General features: G+C 48.1%; 1 protein-coding gene across 1 annotated transcript in view; it reads left to right on the top strand.

Annotated features, from left to right (window-relative positions):
* The first annotated feature begins 5,566 nt into the window (after window positions 1-5,566).
* RIPK1 (receptor interacting serine/threonine kinase 1) overlaps window positions 5,567-19,877 on the top strand; it is an 840,028-nt gene continuing 825,717 nt past the window's right edge. The window contains exon 1 of the mRNA XM_069613515.1: window positions 5,567-5,701. The gene's annotated coding sequence lies outside the window, so the exon portion shown is untranslated. The remainder of the gene's footprint in view (window positions 5,702-19,877) is intronic.

Genomic DNA, 19,877 nt, shown 5'->3' with positions numbered 1-19,877 from the left:
GGATAGGGATAGTGTACATAATGATATGGTGGTCTGACCATGGGCAGGGGGCATTTGAGTGGACAGATATGTTACATCCATGATCCAGCATCCAGTCAAGAATGCGTCCATGGGCATGCGTGGGGTTAAAGATGTGAAGGACACAGCCTAGAGCAGAAGTGGATTTGGTTAAGGCTGAGGCTTCTGTGTCGGACAAGTCATTAAACCTTAGGTTAATGTCCGCCAGGGTAATGAGCTGGGTAGAATGCTTGAGGTTAGTGGAGATGAATTGGGAAAAGTTGTGTTCAATGGTTAGGATTGGGCCTGGCGGGAGTAGATAAGGTGAAAGTTGATATTGGCGTTGGGCGAGCAGGTATGTTTAGCAGAGATAAGACTCACAATTTTTTGAACTGGGTGGTGCTGACCTGGCGGAATGGGTGACTGTCCTTGTAGATGAAGGTTACACCTCCACCTTTCTACTTGTTCTGTCGCAGCATAAGATTGAGTACCCTGTTGGGACCGCAATAGTGGTGGGCCGGCCGTTGGGGTCAGCCAAGTTTTTCGTGATGGCTAGAATATTTGGCTTGTTCAAGGCATTAAGGTTCAGGATGTCTGGAGCATGGGCTCCTGGGGATCTAGCACTAAGCAAGATGCACTGGCTAGGTAATGTTTGAGTGTTGGTAACTTTGGCATGGGTAGTGTTGTCGAGTGTGGTTAGACATGCTGCGAACAGCCTGAGAATTGCATTCCATGTCCCAAATAGTGGAGGCAGCAAGGCAGCAAGTTTGGTATGGCGGGGTCGTGCTGTCAGGTTGTTAAGGCGTTCTAGTAGTGGGAGTGGGGCAGAGATGCTTGCAGACACAGTTGGTGCAGGAATGCTTGGAGCAGAATTAGATTCCCAGAGGATTAGGGGTGTGTGGGTTATGTTGTGTAGCACACTTAAATGTGGCATTGTTGGCATGGTCCTGTGTAGAGAATTGCTGGCTGGTGGTTGCGCTATGAGTGGTGCAGGTATTGTAGGCACCGTTTGTTGCTTTAATTAGGGGGTGGAGGAGGTAAGATGCAGTCTTCGGCGTGATTGTAAGTGTGGGAGATCGGTGGGAGATCGGCCAGACGGACTGGGCATGAGCTCTCACTTTTCAAGGTGAGGGTGTATTGCTGGATGCTAGGCATCCTGAACGTAGCATCTGAGAGGGGTGCAGTCTGGGCAGTAGGCTCCCGTGCACTTTATGAGGTAGTGTGTGGCAGGCGGAGTGGTGGGAGGTAGAGGGTAGGGCTTGGTAAAGGGGTCAGTGTGGCATGGATGGGTTGACAGTGGCAGCAGGCAATATTGGAGTGCATGCTCGGCGTGAGTGTGCCGGCTCGCTTGTATAATTCGTGCTCACTTGTGTCATGGGAGCGTGAAGGCTGCCTCTGTGTATGGTACTCATTGGCGGGGTGGGCTTGGCACGTGAAGAAGCATTGCATCCCTCTGCACTAGGCGACAATGTGTTTATAACACCTGGGCGAGCAAGCGGGGCCGATGGTGTGGATGGCATTGATGCGCTAGTCAGGGCTGGACAGAACTGGGAGAGGAAGGAACTTGCCATTGATTGTTTGTTTGTTTGTTTGTTTGTTTATTTGTATAGCGCTCAAAACCCTGAGGTATCTAGGCATTTACGCTTGAGAGATTGGTTTCAGTGCTTCAAGTTACAAACAAAGGAAGCGTAAGAGGTGAGTTACAACATCGTAGAACATGCAACGGTAATACAACATACGCAAAGTGCAAATGAGAAGTACAAAGTAATCATATCCATTGATCATAGCCCCACGTTGCAGGGCGGCAGCAACACACAGATGCAAAATGAAATGTCAAAAGGGAGAGAGGGATAGGAGGGAAGAGGACATGAAATAAGAAAGGGGGAAAGGCACACATATCACAAGACACCAGGGGGGGTGGGTAGTGGGTAGAATACCTGTAGCTGACAGGGGCCTTTGCGTGGGCCTTTGTGGCCTGGTGCCGGCTCCCGCCTCCCGGTTCGGTTGATTGGCTTATCATGGCAGGTCAACGAATGGGAGAGGGAGTCGAGGCCAGGCCACACAACAAAGAAGCAAAGTAAAAATAACCCAGCCATCTTTGAAGGCCAAAACCCCTATGAACAATGTCTGGGGGCGCCACTGAGATCGCAGAGACCACAACCCTTGGCCTTGGGATCTGGCCAGTTTAACCATCAGGCTCGATGCGACCGGATGCATATTATGGGCAAGTGCTCAATCAGAGTGCTTCTTGCATGGAGCTTGAAAGAGGTCACCCATACGTAAATCAAAAACAATGATACATTACTATAGCTCTAAACCTTCTGTGGCCCTGAGGAGGTGAAAACACCCGATTTTGTTTTTGGCTGGTGAAAGCCAATTCAATGATATGGGCGTGTAGCAGCTTCCGGGAAACCAAAGTCTTTGGGTTCCAGGGGGAGTATGGTGGCAAAGCTGAAACTTAAAGGAATTGACGGAAGGGCACCACCAGGAGTGGAGCCTGCGGTTTAATTTGACTCAACACCGGAAACCTCACCCAGCCAGGACACAGAAAGGATTGACAGATTGATAGCTCTTTCTCGATTCTGTGGGTGGTGGTGCATGGCTGTTCCTAGTTGGTGGAGTGATTTGTCTGGTTAATGCCGATAACGAACGAGACTCCTCCATGCTAACTAGTACTGGGAAGGCCTTGCGGGGCAGGTGGCTCTCTGCTCCGGCAGAGAGGGTTACAGCCCCCTGCCAGCAGTTTTGCTGTGTCCGCGGGGCTGAGGGAGATTGACCGCCGCCACGCCTTCACTCCGGCAACCATCCCGGCCCCTCTCGGGGGTCGCCGAGGCGGCGACGGGGGACTGGGCCCCCTACTCCCGGTGGCTGAGGTGGGATCCCGTTGCGGCAACGCGGCAGGTGCACCACCGGCCCATCTCGCTCGCTCTGTCACCTCCAACCGGAGAGAGGGAGCCCCGAGCGGCCCCCGTCCTCTCCCCACTGAGCCGGCCTCTGGGACGCCGCGGGCACGCTCCTCCATCCTGACCGGGCCGGGTGTTGGGTGGATGTAACCCGGTCAGCAGGGAAGCCCCCGAGTGGGAGCAGCCGGGAGCCGACACAGAGCCGGTTGCAGTGCACCGCCACAGAGGAAATACACCCTGTGGGGGCCGGGTGTGTACAGGCGGCGGTTCCGTGAGGGGATCCGCCGTTCCGGGTGACCGACCTGCCCACCGTGTTGAATCCTTAGAGCTTCTCCGTCCGGGGAGGGACGGGGACCCCACCGGGGCTCCCCGGCACCGACGCTGGGCTTGGGGACGATTAACCCACTCGTGAAGCAGGCACGCAAGGCCACGGGCCAGCTTCTCCAGCCGCAGGTCCACGGGCTTCAGCGTGGCTCCCTCAACTCGCCTTAGGACACCTGCGTTATCCTTTGACAGGTGTACTGCCCCAGTTAAACTCCCCACCTGCCACTGTCCCCGGAGCGGGTCGCGCACAAAATCCTCCTTTTTCAACAACCCTGGGGAATTAAAAGGTTGAGAGGTATGGGTCATGCATGCGCAGTAGCGTGTATGGCAACGCTGGAAGCTGCAGAGCCTGACGCTATGTAGAATCCGGGAAAGAGGGCCATAGAAGTCAGAGTGCAGGTCTAGATTTCTACCAAGATGGCCGCTCGAGATTCGGATATCAACGCACTACGCATTCTACGTTGAGCGTTGTATCCGTTCTACTTTTGGGTATTCCGCTGTTGCTTTGTGCAGCGTTTTCTTCATTCTTTATCTCAAATCCAGCTTTCCTCTCTCCTTCTTCACTTGTTTTGCTAGCGTTTCTCTACCTGTTGCCTTGCCTCCTCGCCGTGAGTCTGGTCAGCCTCCTGCCGCCTTCCACGGAGACCCGGCTCACTGTTCTCCTCTCATTGCCTTTCTGCTGCGAGCCTGGTCTGCCCCCCTCTTGCCATCCACGGCGATCCGACTCGCAGTGCTATTCCCTTCTCTGTGTTTCTGCTTCATGCTACATATTGTGGCTACTGGTCTGTACCCTGTAAATCCCTGCACCATTCTGGTGTTCTCTCTAAACCTCTCTCTGATTTAAACAGTCGTCTGAAGTATTCCCTGAACACCTGGAGCTTGTCATAAGCAGGGTTTTTTGGTGCTTTCAAGCTTTTTCCCTGCTATTGGGGCTGTCTCTCTGGGGTTCCCTTTGGCTAGGGTTTTGAATCCTGTCAAAGTGGCCTCCAGTGGAGCCAGACCCTACCTGCACTCCAAAAAAGACAAGAAGTCTAAGGAACCGAAGGAACAAGGAAGACCCAGACGCCTGACTCCCTCCGAGACTTCCGACCAGACCTTCGAAGCAAGAGGTGAGAAGGGGTCACAGGACGGTACACCCGAGCACACCGAGCAGGACAGTATGACATTATGGTCTCATGCTAAACCAGCTGTGAAATTTAAACGGGGGGTGTAGCTTGCAGGTCCCTCATACTTGCCAACCCTACCGATTTGGGTGGTACAGTCCTAGCGCCACAGATTTCAGTGTCCAGTTCTACTGATTTGCAGGCTTGCCTGCCTTAGGCCCAGCCATCCCAGAATGAGCAGAGCACCAACCGTGGCATTCAGAAAGTGGGCGTGTTAAATGGCTCATTAATTTGATGGATGACCACAGATGACGTGAAACAAACTTGGTGCACAAAAAGCAGTTAAACTAAAGAACGAATCCAGGAACGGAGCAACAAGAAGCTCACGTCAAGCGCATGGACGGCATCAGGGTCTTTCAACCTTTTCAGTTGAAAGGGGCATGAGCCTCAGGGATGCCCACAGAAATTCCCCACGTTCCCAGTTAAAAGTCTTATAACACAGCAATATAGTTCTCTCTATATTACTTTTGTTCTGGGGCTTGCCTTACAAGCTCTGCATTTGCAGCAGCCCTTGTGGCCATCCCTTTGCTTGGGGTATACAGAAGTGTTAACACCTCGTTGCCTTTTCGCACCTGTTCCTCCACAGCAGGCACTTGCTGACATAGAAGGATTTATAGCTTTTCAGTGGGTATTTCTTGTTTCAGCTCTCTGCTGCCTAGCCATCTCATGATAATCTGTGGCTGTAAAATCCCATATGAATTTCTTTGTCATTTCATTGGGTAAAATTGATGTGACATCATTTCCTGTGATGTCATTATGCTACTTACTATTTTTGAAACTTTAAGATTCCTACACATTTTTGGTCGTAGAATGTTGGCAAAACGGTGCTGTGTGATATCCTGCATCCCCATGGCAGCACAGCATCTACCTTGATAGGGGCCGCCACTTTTTAAATAATAATAAAATGTGTTGAACAAAAGTAAAACTTTAGTATACAATTACCGGCGATTCTTGACTTTCCAGCCTGTGCAACGACAGATTCAACCAAATACAGAACTTTCTCAACATGGCCGCCAAGCTTTCAAGGCTTCCCTTTCCGTTCTCATACAGGCGAACCTTCGAGGCAGGAAAGGGAACGAGCCAAGCAAGATGGTTTCACTTTGAAAGTGACGTAGAATACTGAAGCTCGTGGAATTTCCAGATGTGCACGCCCAGCTCTGGACAGTAAGAGCCAGGAGAATTCTACTGTGCACGAACTGCAGGTGCTGGTGGAGGGTGCGGAAGAGGGGGGAGAGCACCGTGCCGCCCACCTCTGCACAAGAAGCACCTTAGAGCTATGTAGTTCTCACCTACTGCCAGCAGGACCCCTCTCTGGTAGGTAAATAAATAAAGCTTCGTTTTCGCCTGTAGTTTGACTTTAAAAAATGTTATCTTGTTACCTGAAGCGCTGGGATACATTGCTTGCTTTCGTTCTGTGAATGTGTACTCTGAAGCGAAGTACGTTGACAATAAACACTCTCGCCACCCAAAGTAGTGGTGTGTTGGGGTCATGTAGTTCTGAAATAAACTAAGCAATAACATGACTTTATTATAGCGCTTCCCAGACGATTTCACGTGCTTCGCACATAATAATCAGTTGCCATATTTCCTCCAATTGACCACCAACAGTCCGGATTTAGAGATCTAGATTAAAATGTATTTACGTCACTGATTTCGGGGAACTCGCGTAACATGTCACTGCTGTATTAACTGACTTGCACATTGCTGTGCATGTGCAGCTTAGTCAAAAGGCAAGCCCCGCCCAGCTCACTTTCCCAAGCCCCCCGAGCTCCTTTGAGACTGACACAAGAAATCAAACCACTCCCATAAAGCTGCCACTTTTATCAAGGTGTACCTACCTTTCCGCCGCCCAGGTTAAAAACATATGGAACTCGTTCTGGATATCATTCCATACCATAATTTTTAATGTGTCGGGGCTTAATGGAGGGGAGTATCCAGCGTTGCAAGAGTGGGAATGGGTGGGAGGCGGGTGAGCCACGAAAAAAGTCCTGCTACTCCCCCTCCCCGCTCCCCCAAATCCAGTGCCCTGCGCGATTCCATACCGTCTCATTCGTGTCCTCCCACACTCCCAAGCAACTTTTTGGTAGCAGATAGCATTTTAACACACTCGTATAAGTAAAACAATAAACACGCAGGAAACTCCTCTATTAGAACTCTCTCCAGGATGTGTGGGGGAAAAATACATGCAAATCTCCGAATTTGCATATGGATTGCACCAACAGAAGTGGCTTTCCAGAAAAGGACATTGCAAGGAGTGTCATCAGTCGTTGATACTTGGAGACACCATGGAAGTGGCTTTAGCATAAATTGCCATAAGTAAGCCAAGTGGCAAATAACTTTGTGGTGCAAAACACCTAACCTGCTATTGTTATTGATGGAACAACTTTATAGTCATTAGGCTTTTATAAAAAATAACAGCATGATATATTAAAATAAGCTATGAAGTAAATCACTTTACAGAGCTGCAGATAAGGCCCATTGTGATGAAATGATTTGCCCAGGATCACACACTTTGGTTAAATGGTGAAATCGGGATGTGGACAATTTTAAGCAACTTGGCTTGTTATCTTGATCACTTCTTTATATTTGCTCAGTGTGTATGTTTCATAGGCTAACATAAGCATTGCATTATATTCTGACTGCGTTATGTATTAGATACAATACATTGTAACTTAATTGGTAGCGATATTTACAAAATAAAAGTGGTTACGTTGTACTTGAGCGCAGATGCTCATCAAGGTATGAGTGGGGCACAGATACTCATTAAGATATGAGTGCAACTGAAGCTTAAATGGAAGCGTGGAGCAAATGTGTATGGGCGGGGAATATGGTAGTAGGTGTGGTCTAATTTGGTGGGCAGGGTACAACTTTTGGGCCCAAGCTTGGAGGACCATCAGGAGGTCTCGAAGGGGGACCTTCTCATTTTGTTGCTCCACTGTATGGGCAAGCTTAAAAAGCTACTGTGCAAGGAGTACAAAATAGAGCGGCTCTAAAATTGAAAACGATGATTAAAACCAAAAGGATCAGGGGCTAGTCTAGGAAAGGAGATAAAGTAAGACCCAGGAGGATAGCTCAACAGCAACGTGCTTGCCTTGGAAGCAAGACGACACGGAGCCGGTTCGATTCCAGGGTCCACACTTAGAAACCTCTGGGTATTAAGCGTGTTATAAATAACATATCATATATCATATCTGCAAGACTACTTTACCAGCAGAGAAAGTAAATGGGGGAATGGGGGAACGAAGAGGGAACAATAGTGTGGGAGTTGTGTGCAATAGGCTGCAAACATTAAACTGCTTGGGCTGGGGTCTCCAAAAAGTACGGTCTGCTGTGTACCACCAATTTAGCCGTCAGCCACTCTGACCACTTGAAAAGCATGCTCAGCGTGAACGGAAAAGGCCTTAGAGACGCACAGCTGCCTCTTCCTCCTTTTGATTTTTATTTGGGGATTGTGAAATAGTTCAGTTTCTAGAAACATGAAATAGCAACATTTCTCTTAGTTCTCTTTATCTTAACCTCTGACGCATGTTTTTGTCCTAAAATGCATAAGAAATAATTGTAAACCGCGCACAATCCGCACGTTTAATCACTCCTCTCCGCCAAGTGTTCTCTCATCCATCGGGCTCTACAATCAAAATCCTTCCCCAAATAGTTGACTGAGTTGTAAAAGATCCCCTAGAATATTTAGGGGGAAAAGGACTAACATGTTTTCAGCATTTTTTCATTTACTTTTTTCACTTCAGTTTTAGGATTCGGATACATTTTAAAATTCATTTGATGTGCCCCTGTACCACCAAGGGTAGTGAGACAACGCTTTCGCAACCTATATCGTCTCTCCTCGTAACCTCCCTTTGTTCCTTCAGTTTTTGGATGTGTTGCCCGCCGGTCATTTCATTGTTTACTCCACGATTTAAGTTCAAAAGAGTGCCTCTTAGAGTCCTACTTAAGGAGTATTGAAAATGCTAGAGGAAAGGTTGTGGGCAGCCTCAAGTTTGACAGACCATATTTTCAAGACACCGTTCTGGGTTGTAAATATCCAGTAGCACCCTGCCATATTACTGCAGTGTCTGGTGTTTGGATGTAGCTGCTCTGCATCAAGTGCACTGATGCAGGCAGTGGAATGGGATTAGGTAGCATGGAACCCTGTGGGGTTTCAGGGTTCCGTGAATAGTAGTTAGGGATCCCTTGTAGCTCCTGCTGCCTCTTCATAGCTGTACCCTGTAACTAATAAAGAAACTACTATTTGTACTTACCTACCTCCAGTCTGGTCCCTGCGTACTTCAATGAACCCATAAATGCTACAATCACCAACGGTGCTTTAACATAGGCAGTCTGGTGCTGTTCACCCTCCCAACATATACAACAATTACACTTAAGCTTACTCGCATGACTAAGTGGGGCCAAATCCACTCTTACAGTGGCAAAACAAGGCTGCAGTTTATTACATATTTACAATCATAAACATCAATAACACACATTCATTTTTAATAACACAGATGATCGGCAGCACCTTTTATTTAGTCTTCATCAGCACCCCACCCTTAACCATTTGATTTCTTTTCTCATCAACTCTTTACTTGGCATACTTAGGTCTCACTCCCACAACCTCCCTGAGCCTCCCGCTCAGGGCAAATCACATTGACAGCTGCTGCTGTTAGGCTGCGGGGAGCGCTGTTATCATTTTCTTTCCACGAGCCAAGGCTGGAAGCTGTCAACCAACCTGGGGATGCACCTCTTTATCCGACCTTACCTCCCTTCACCATGTTAGGCTAACAGGGGGCTACATACTCCTGGTCATTGTTGTCCTCTGCCAGGGGGTTAGTTTGAGTTGGCACTGCTCGTTCGCCTGGGTAACCACTACAGCCAAAAGGGATTTTCGAACCTTTGCCACCCCCACCAGTGTAAAAATGTGTTTTTTAAATTTTTTTTTTTTTTATTCACAGCCCCGTTCTCTTAAGGCATCTTCTAAATCCAATAAAAAGAGGTCCAAACCAACCCCGTCCTTCTCGTAGTAACCAGGCAGTCCTAGGTTTATCAGTCTGTGCCTATTCGTTGAAAAGCCAGCCCCCTGCAAAATTTTCCTGTGGCCATGTTCAATTCCTTTCTTGACTTTTCCACTGCTGTATGCGATTTTTGCCCCTCTCCAGGAGAACCTTAATATCATCTCAGAATCAATTTGCAAGCCCCCACGTCCTTGCTCAAGGACCATTAAAGTTGGACACATTTCCTTCAGCAGTTGCCCCCTGCCCATCTGAGCCAGGTCGTTCCCACCTAGATGAATAACCACCATGTCAGGAGGGGCTTTCCTCTCGGTCAACCTCTTCATTATGCTCTTAAGTCCGTCCCATCTCATCTCTTGTTTATCAAACCATCAAACGTCGTTCTTCGCAAAGGCCTTCTTTCTTTTATTCTTCTGCTTCTCTCACTACGAATGAGTGACCAATCACCCATGCTATTTTCCTTCTACTCTTGGCGTCCTCTATCATAGGGGGAGAAAAATATATAACCATAATTGGCATTCCCTACATCCTCTAATTCCTAATGTATTTCTTGTAGGCACCCGATCTCCATCGCCTGATATCCTTAATTACTTGAATGCTTGCCACTGCTGCCGTGGTGGCTGCCCCTATTCTGGGTCCCTACTTAACCTTCTCAACATTATTCCCATCACTTCCTAGAATCAGAAAACTGTTAACGGTTGCACGTTCTTGTGGACCAACAGGTTTTTAGCACCGTTAGGTCGAACAGCCATAAACATCCTTAGCAAACAAACTGGGCAGCAGCTGCCATCTCGTATGCACTGCAGCCGGACCCATTGCCCTTTACAACCTGATCCGTCTTTGACCTTCTCAGTAATAGCCTAACCACCTGTTCTTGCTTCGCCACATTGGCCTCCCTCAAGCCTCTTTGGCCATCACATGCCTTGTTGGCCGCAGCGATTTCACGATAGTCGCTTGTTTTGTTCCTCTCCCTCCTTTCTGCTCCCCTTCCTCTTGTCAATCTCTGACTCTACCAGAAATGTTGTCAGGCCTAGTATGGTAGTCGCCTGTCTTTTTCCATTCTCTTCCCACTCTCCCCATCCCTTCTTTATCTATGTCTTAGCTCTTGCACTATCTGAAATGTCGCCAGGCCGGGTACGATAGTTCATTTCACATTCTTATTGTTCATGGCCTGTAAGAATGTCACTGTATTTTTCCCTTTGAAGCACATTGTGTATAGGTGCTATATAAATGAACTATCATATCATAGTGACCCTTGTAACGTTGCAACATACCTGGGGCCAACAGGTTTTCCACGATTGTCCCTAAAACATCTTCGCTATCCCTCAGAGTCACTGCAGCACTACTATCATCTCCTCTGCCCACGGTGCAAACTGCCTCAATTTCCGCCACTACAAATGAGACAATGGGCCTCATTACGAGTCCGGCGGTAACCGTGCCTGAAATTCCGGCAGGTTACCGCCGGACTCGAATTACCATTCCGCCTCCGTGATTCCCAGAATTACCGGGGCATTATGACCCCGGTGACCCAGAAATTCCAGAGGTGGAATTTGGTAAATCGCCATTCCCATTGAGTCCCAAGGCACTCAATGAGATTGGGGAAGTGGAAACACCGGCACCATCTCGTGATGGTGCCGGTGTTTCCACGTCCGCCTGCAGGTGGGTGGTGTTAAACCCGCCAGGTCAGACCTGGCGGGAGTGACACCTCCCGCCTGCAGAACTCGAGATCACCCGGTATGGAATCAACGTTGGCGGCGGGTTTACCGCCACCGTTATTTCCATACCGGGTGACTCATAATGAGGCCCAATGTGTCAGCTATGCTGTTCTGTAGATGGAGCATATGTCTGGCCTAGAACCTCTTTGTTCAGACTCAGCCAGGGAAGCGTCAAGAATCATAGCAAAGCAAGCACCATCGGGCAATTCGCTGCACCATTATTCACAACCTCCCCTACCGCTTGATTATCGCACCAAAGCGTGATCTTCTTTTTGACCAACCTCTCTCGCCAGATGTAAAGACTAACTCCAATGGAAAACAGTTCTAGGAACGTTATGTTTCCTGTTAGGTTCTGTTCTTTCCATGCCACCGGCCATGAGCTAGCACACTGGCTTCCTGCCAAAAAGGCTCCAAATCCCAAACCTCCTAAGGCATCTACAAAGCTCAATTTCTTTGCTAGACTGCCATGGATCCTTCCATACTGAAACCCCATTAAAGGATTCAAGGAAGGTTTCCCAGACCTGCAGATCTCCTTTCACTCCTGCCCCCACACGAACACAATGATGCACCTGCATCAGCCACACAGTCTTCCGGGCAAGCCTTCTAGCAAATACTCTACCAGCTGGGATGACCCTCCATGCAAAGTTAAGTTGCCCCATCATTTTCTGCAGTTCTGCTATATTTGCTATCTCTTTTCTTCTCATTTCCTGCACTGCCTTGTTTAATTGCTCCACCTTCTCTGCGGGGAACCTCCAGTCATTTCAAGGAATGTCAATTTCGTTGTTGGCCTAGAAGTTTTTTCCTGAGCTAGTGGGACGACTTAATGCTGGCTTGCATCCTTCGTCTCCTTCCTTTCGTACAAAAATAGTCTTCTAGGTAGTGCACCCCTTTCTACACTGGATACAGTTTCCTCACCACCCACTCTGTGAATGTGCTGAATAGCTCAAAATAGTGGCAAGAGACTGCACAGAGAATAGACATGCACTTTTCAAAGCACATCTGTCCTTGAAACCAAAGACACAGTAACCTGAAGCTCTCTGGATGGACTGGCAATAGTTGGAATGCAGACTCAATGTCTGCTGTTTTTTGCCAACAGAGCTCCTCTGCCCACTTGCTTCACCAGGTCCAGTGCTTTGTCAAAAGATGTATATCCGACTCAACACTGCTCTGGATCTATCCCGCTGTTTACCAACGCTGCCTTGCGATATGGCAAATGGTGGATCAGCCTAAATTGGCCTTCTTTGTTCTTTGGGACCACCCCCTGGGGAGAAACCACACATTTTGTCATGAACCGTCGGGCGCGCCACTTTTGGACTGGTAGAAAATTCATCCCGTTTTCATAGTCTCCCGGACTACCCTCCGGCCCAATCCTGTACTTGTCAATGACCAACTGGAATATGAAGTTTCCAGAATATGTGACTCCAGATACAAACGTGGTCAGCTTCAGTACTGGTTGAATGGAAAGGATACCCTCCCAGTGAACGCACTTGGGAACCAATCTCGAACCTAAACACCCCCAGATTACTCAGAAGGTACCATCTCATTCACCCGGGCAAACCCGGTGGGACAGGTTTTCGGAGGAGGCATGCTGTCATGAACCATCGGACGCGCACCTTTTGGACTTCCTGGTCCCTGACACATCGGGGCTTACACTATGCTGTACTTCCAACATGGCCTTTAAGCACAGAACGCTGTCTACTAGCTTTCACGTCGTAGCACGTTCTATAAAGAGGCCACGCCCCCACGGCCCTGCACGTCTCAACGCTTCTGATTGCTGTGGCTAGACGTGTGCTCCGTAGTTCGCCATCGCTGAACTCTGTTGCTTCCTGGTTCTCGGACCCTCGCTTCCTCCTCCTATCTTCCCTTCCTCCTTATCCTGTATCCGGGAATCCGTGTACCCGCCTCCGAGTACTCCTCCTTCGTTCCTGGACTTCCTGGAGTTTCCTATCGGCCTTGGACGAAGAACGCTGGAACCCGAAGACGCGCGTACGGGGTTGTACAAAACCCGAACCGTACGCAAGAAGACTCCTTCCAAGAAATCCAGCAAGCATCAAACACAGGTGAGAAAGGGGGAAACCTGTGACAGATTGAGACGCCACCTAACTGAAGTCAACACGGACATGGAGGCGGCCGTTCAAGATCTTATGCGCGGCATGCAAGAACTAATGACCAAAGTACAAAATCTAAAGGCAGAGAATGCCACATTAAAACAATTAGTCTTGTCCCGTGACTCCGCTACGAAAGAAAGCGTACTATTGGGCGGCATTGTTGACAAATACGATGGGTCTGCAAAAAGACCGTTGTGGATTCCTTGACTCCTGTTTAGTCCACTTTACTTTCAAGCCCTATTATTTCTCTACTCCCAGGGCTAAGGTGGGCTTTATTATTTCGCACCTCTCCAGGAATGCATTAACCTGGGCCACACCTTTAGTTAATGCCAGAGATGCCCTCCTGGATGACTGACGGATTCATTTAGGCTCTTAAGACCATGTTTGACCGCCCAGAAGAGGTCTATAGTGCTCAGGAACGTCTCCTCGATTTCCAACAAGGCTCTCAGGACATGCTTACGTATGTAACTCGCTTTAAACAATTGGCTAAAGAAGCGGATTGGTCCTCAGAACCCTGCTTCACTCTTTTTCGAAGAGGGCTAAATGAAGACATCAAGGATGAACTAGCCAGAGTGGCTCGACCAAGTTAATTCCAAGCCCTTATGGATCTCGCTCTGCAGATCGACTTCCGCATTCAGGAAAGGAAGGCAGAGAAAAGGAAGACCAAGATGCCCATCCAGAAAATCCCTGTAGAGCCCTCCTCGAAGCCTGATTCTATTCCTTCCCCTAGTAACGAACCCAAACCCGACACATATCTCCCAAAGAAAGGATGTGAAGGATCCATACGGGGTTATGTATGTATTGTGCCTCGGACAAACATTTAGTGAGAGAGTGTCCCTTAGCCCCTCCACAGTTTCGGGAGAGAGATGTTTGCTCCACATCTATTCCATCCTTGAACTCTCCTGGACAAAACAATCTGGTAATATTACAGGCCTTTCTATCGCCATCCAAGAAGGAAACCTACCCCATTTTGGCATTGGTGGATTGTGGAGCCATGGGGATATTCACAGATCAAGATTGGGTCTTTAGACACCATATTCTATTGAAACCTGAGATATCATGCAACCCGTAGAAGCAATCGATGGAAGACCCCTTTCTTCAGGACCCATAACCCTTCAAACCAAGGAAATTGAGCTCGCAATAAACCACCATCGAGAGAAGATAAAGTTTGACATCATAAAGTCCGCCCATTACCCAATGGTTTTGGGTATGCCCTGGCTACAATAACACAACCCATACATCAATTGGGCAGCAGGTCGCTTGTTCCTGGGTTCCGAACATTGCATGTCTCATTGCTTACTCCTGGATTCCACCCCGACACCTTCGGAACGAACCTCAGCAGACCATCAAGGCCCGCTCACAGTCTCAAATATCATTCAGGTTCCTAAAGTCTCTCAGCAATGCGCCAATGTGTTCTCTTCTGCCATAGTTCAAGCCTTACCTCCTCATAGACCCGAAGACTGTGCTATTGATACTGAACCTTCAGCTGTGATACTCTTTGGAAGGATGTTCATCTTATCCAAACCTGAGAAAAGGGCCCTCCGTGAATACTTAGACACTAACCTTGAAAATGGCACCATACGACCATCCAAATCTCCAGCCGGATCCTCATTGTTTTTTGTTCCAAAAAAGGATACCAATGTCGTCAGACGTCTTTATTATGGTGGCTTAAATCAGTGCACCCTGAAAGATCACTATGCATTGCCCTTGATCTCAGACATCCTGGAAGCAGTAAGAGGAGGCATAATCTTCATTAAATTGGATCTCAGAGGTGCCTACCATCTGATCCGTATTAGAGAAGGAGACGAATGGAAGACAGCCTTTAGAAAACCCTTTGGTCACTTTAAGTACTTGGTCATGCCCTCCGGACTTACAAATACCCCAGCGGTCTTCCAACGCTTCATGGATCGGGTGTTTTCAGATATGTTGTTCCTCTTCGTCAGAGGGTATCTGGACGATATCTTAATATTCTCTCAGGACCATCTTAAGCATGAGGAGCATGTTAAGGCAGTGTTACAGCGGCTATGTTAACACAGGCTCCTGGCTAAATCTCAGAAGTGTCTTTTCCATGTCTCTACTGTTCACTATTTAGGATTTGTCCTTAGCCCAGAAGGTATTAGAATGGTTCACTCCAAGGTAAGAGCTATATTATCCTGGCCTGTTCCGACTACCGTGAAACAAATCCAATCCTTGCTGGGGCTTGCTAACTTTTACCGGAAATTCATACCTTCCTTTTCCGAGATAGTGCAACCGATCATTGCCTTGTTGAAAAAAGATACTCCCTTTCTTTGGACAACAGCCCAAGAGGAGGCATTCCAACGGTTGAAGACAGAGTTTACACAAGCTCCCATCCTGGCTCAACCTGACATCAATCGACCTTTCCTAGTGGAAACAGACGCCTCTGACTACGCCATTGGACCAGTTCTAAAACAGGAGTTCGAGGACAGCCTGGAACATCCCATTGCGTATCTTTCAGCACACTGACCCCCAGTGAAACCCATTATTCTGTTTTGGAAAAGGAACCGTCAGCTATCCATCAATCCATCAGAGTGGCGTCATCTACTTCTAGGAGCAAAACATCCTGTCCAGGTCCGCGCGGACCATCGGAAACTTTAAGTTTTACAGGCGCTGGAATGTAGAAAAAGCCGTCAAGCCAGTTGGGCCACCTTCTTTGCCCAGTACCAGTTCCAGATCCATCATGTCCCTGGAACACAGAATATAATTGCTGACGCCTTATCCAGACGTCCCAACTACGAACCTCTTGAAGACCGGTCATTCCCTAAGATGTTTCCCCATACGATATTTGTAGCTCAAGCAATCAGCCTCCAGGACGATGCTCGGATACAAACCCAGTCCTCTGAGCTATGGAAGGAATATAGAGGAAAGAATCGATGGAATCTGAGAACAAAGGACGGATATCTCTTCAAGGACAAGAGTCTAGTCATCCCCACACAGAAACTACAGCAAAAGATAATAACCCTCTGCCACGATACCCTTCACTGCGGACATCGAGGCATCACAAACACCCTTCGTCTAATACAAAGACAATTTTGGTGGCCGAGAATGAAGACTGACGTACGATTTGTACATCTAAGCTTGTGCAGTCTGCAGTCAAAACAAACATGATAACAAAAGACAGGCAGGTCTCCTACTTCAGCCCACACTACCAACAAGGCCCTGGGAGATTATTGCCACTGACTTCATTGTGGAATTACCACCTTCCAGGGGGTACACGACTATCATGGTCACCATAGATTTATTCACTCATATGGCTCATTTTGCACCATTATATAAACTACCATCTTCTTCAGAACTTGCTGGAATCTTCCTGGAACACATATTCCGACTTCATGGACTCCCTTCCAAGATCATATCAGACAGAGGGCCTCAATACATCTCTCAATTTTGGAAACACCTTTGCCGGATACTCGGAATCCAACGTGCCCTCTCTTCAGGGTATTATCCACAGACTAATAGGGCTACTGAACGTGTGAATCAAACCCTGGAATGATATCTTTGTTGCTTCACTACCAAGGTCCAGGACGATTGGTCACTTCTAATACCTGTGGCGGAATTCGCCTACAACAATTCGGATCACTTGGCTGTCAAGACCAGCCCCTTTTTTTTGGAGCCGAGGATTTCACCCTTCGGTGCTACCTTCCGTCCTGCCGCATCCTACACCTGTTTGTACAGTTGATTCCTGGATCGAATCTCTCATCAATGTACAGAAGGAAGCCAAAGAGCACTTAGAAAGGGCCCGAACTCATGCCAAGCATTATGCAGATTCCAAAAGAAGACCAGGTCCCTCCTACACAGTAGGAGATAAGGGCTGGCTGTCCTCGAAACTACTGCCCGACATCTACGACCTAACAAACTGGCTCCCCAGTACTATGGGCCCTCTTCCATAAAAGAAATCATTAACCCAGTGGCCTACCGACTAAAATGACCAGACTCCTGGAAGAAAATTCATCCCGTTTTCATACGTCTCTAATGAAACCATACATCCAATCCTCCCGTACTACCCTCCGGCCCAATCCTGTACTTGTCAATGACCAACTGGAATATGAAGTTTCCAGAATATGTGACTCCAGATACAAACGTGGTCTGCTTCAGTACCTGGTTGAATGGAAAGGATACCCTCCCAGTGAACACACTTGGGAACCAATCTCGAACCTAAACACCCCCAGATTACTCAGAAGGTACCTTCTCATTCACCCGGGCAAACCCGGTGGGACAGGTTTTCGGAGGAGGCATGCTGTCCTGAACCATCGGACGCGCCCCTTTTGGACTTCCTGGTCCCTGACACATCGGGGCTTACACTCTGCTGTACTTCCAACATGGCCTTTAAACACAGAACGCTGTCTACCAGCTTTCACGTCAGACGTAGCACGTTCTATAAAGAGGCCACGCCCCGCGCGTCTCAACCCTACTGATTGCTATGGCTATTCGGGTGCTCCGTAGTTCGCCTTCGCTGAACTCTGTTGCTTCCTGGTTCCCAGACCCTCGCTTCCTCCTTATCCTGTATCCCAGAATCCGTGTACCCGCCTCTGAGTACTCCTCCTTTGTACCTGGACTTCCTGGAGTTTCCTATCGGCCCTGGACGAAGAACGCTGAACGAACGCTGGAACCCGAAGACGCGCGTACGGGGTTGTACAAAACCCGAACCGTACGCAAGAAGACTCCTTCCAAGAAATCCAGCAAGCATCAAACACAGGTGAGAAAGGGGGAAACCTGTGACACATTTCACAAATGGTGCTGCTTCGAATGGCCCCTCCATCCTGTCTAGCCTTTTCTCTTTTTGATTCTTTGGTTACTCTATATTTGTTGATTGCGGTTTTCAAATTCCTGGGGATAGACCCCCTAATAACATTGTGACTCAGTATCTTAAACCCATCTGACAAGCCTTTTAAGAGTGTCTCGGCTGCTGTTTTGTCATGATGTGCATTACGAAGCGGATGTAATTTTTCCGAGCTTAATCAGAGGTGGGGATTTCGGAATTCTCCCAGGTTCCTCCGCTTTTCTGTTTTGCTTGTTCTCTCTGCTTTGGGACCCGCTTCTCTTTGTTACCACACTGAGCAGCCGTATGGTCTCCGCCACATTTGCTACACGTGTGCTTGAGCCTGCAATTGGCTCCCCAAATTCAATTCCCTTTCTCGAATTTCCAGCAGGTGATGCTTTTGCTTGAGACATAACCTTTGGACCAACCACCACCCAACCCCCGAAAGGGCCGTCTTCCGCAATCATTGTTCTAGTTACTCGTACACCTCCAACTTCAGTACTGCCTCTGAAATGGCAGCTGCTCCTTCCCGGTGTTGTCCTTGTTTCCATTCCTGGATATCATTTTATGTATGTACCCTGAAACCTCTTTGTCATCTCAATTCATGCTTGGATACATTTGTATCTTGATCCTAAACTGCTAATCATATTTAAGCCATGCATCTCCCCTATACTCTTTGTAAGCTTCGTGGATGCGCTGCTTGTATGTTATCAGTGCAGCAGCGTCCCTGGATACTTTTTCACCATTGTGGAGGTATATCCCCTGAATGCATACAACTAACTCATTATGTTCCTCTCCTTCCTTACTCTTTTCTTTCCTTCCCGCCTGTCACCAACCTTCTTGGATTCCTTTACTATATCTAACCCAATCTGCTCCAGCTCCAGCAAGGTGAACATATGAATGAAAACTTTACTCCATATCTTCTCTTTGATTTCTTCAGGTACGTGCCATACCAGGCCTGCTGTTTCTCGTAGCCATAGGTGTACACCTTGGGCTCCTTGTGACCCCCTACTGCTGAAGCCAACTTGTCCCCTTGCGCGTCTGCTACCTGATTGCCCCTCTTATTGAAGCCCAAGCCTCAGCTGTGAATCCCAACTGTAATGGGACAGGTGCTTACCTTCTTTATGCCATGTACTTGCGCGCACCTTGCAGGTGCTCCCGAGTCATTGTTTGCTTTTGAAACGTCCCCTTTTTCACTTGGCGCTATGTTAGTATTGCCTTCCCCACTGGCGCCTGCCTGTAAACCATAGTTGCTTCTGCAGGAATTTTATAATATCAACACACAACTTATCATGCAAACCTTGCAGTGCTTTTTCAACATGTAGTTCAACCAATTTAGTTATTCTCTCACCTAATTCATCAGTCTCAGCCGCTGCTGTTTAGGCGACCAGCGGCTCCTTTCCTCTAGCGCTCGTCTGCTACCTCCGCTTTGGCATTTCCCTCTCGCCATTTGCTTCTGCCGCCTTCACCGATGACTTCCTCACTCTTTGAGGCCTCTTGGATGCTGAAGGGTCTTCTTCAATGCCTTTTCTTTTAAGAGCTGTCTCAAATCTGTCTGGCACCTCTGAATACTCTTCCATGATCTTGCTCTTCTTTTTCTTCGGCTGCGACCACCCACTCGTCGATGGACTCACTTCATCTTTCTCTGTCTGCTGTTGCTACGTATCCAGGATGAAATCTTCCCCTTCTGTATCTTCCAGCATCAATATGCCATCCTGCTTCTTCTCTTCCCTTCTTCTCTTCTGCATTCTCCATTTGTTCTGCACCTGGGCTCTTCCAGGCCCACCTCCAAACTAAGGCTCTTTGCCCCTTTCTTTCCTTCTTCTTTTTGAATTTTGATTTTTGTTGTTGTTATATATATCTCCAACTAAAAGTCCTTGTCCCTTTCTT

This window comes from Ambystoma mexicanum, chromosome 5p, assembly GCF_040938575.1.
Source record: "Ambystoma mexicanum isolate Mex_15411 chromosome 5p, UKY_AmexF1_1, whole genome shotgun sequence".
Classification (NCBI taxonomy): domain Eukaryota; kingdom Metazoa; phylum Chordata; class Amphibia; order Caudata; family Ambystomatidae; genus Ambystoma; species Ambystoma mexicanum.
The sequence above is the reverse complement of the archived record's forward strand: the minus strand, read 5'-3'. Positions and strand labels throughout refer to the sequence as shown.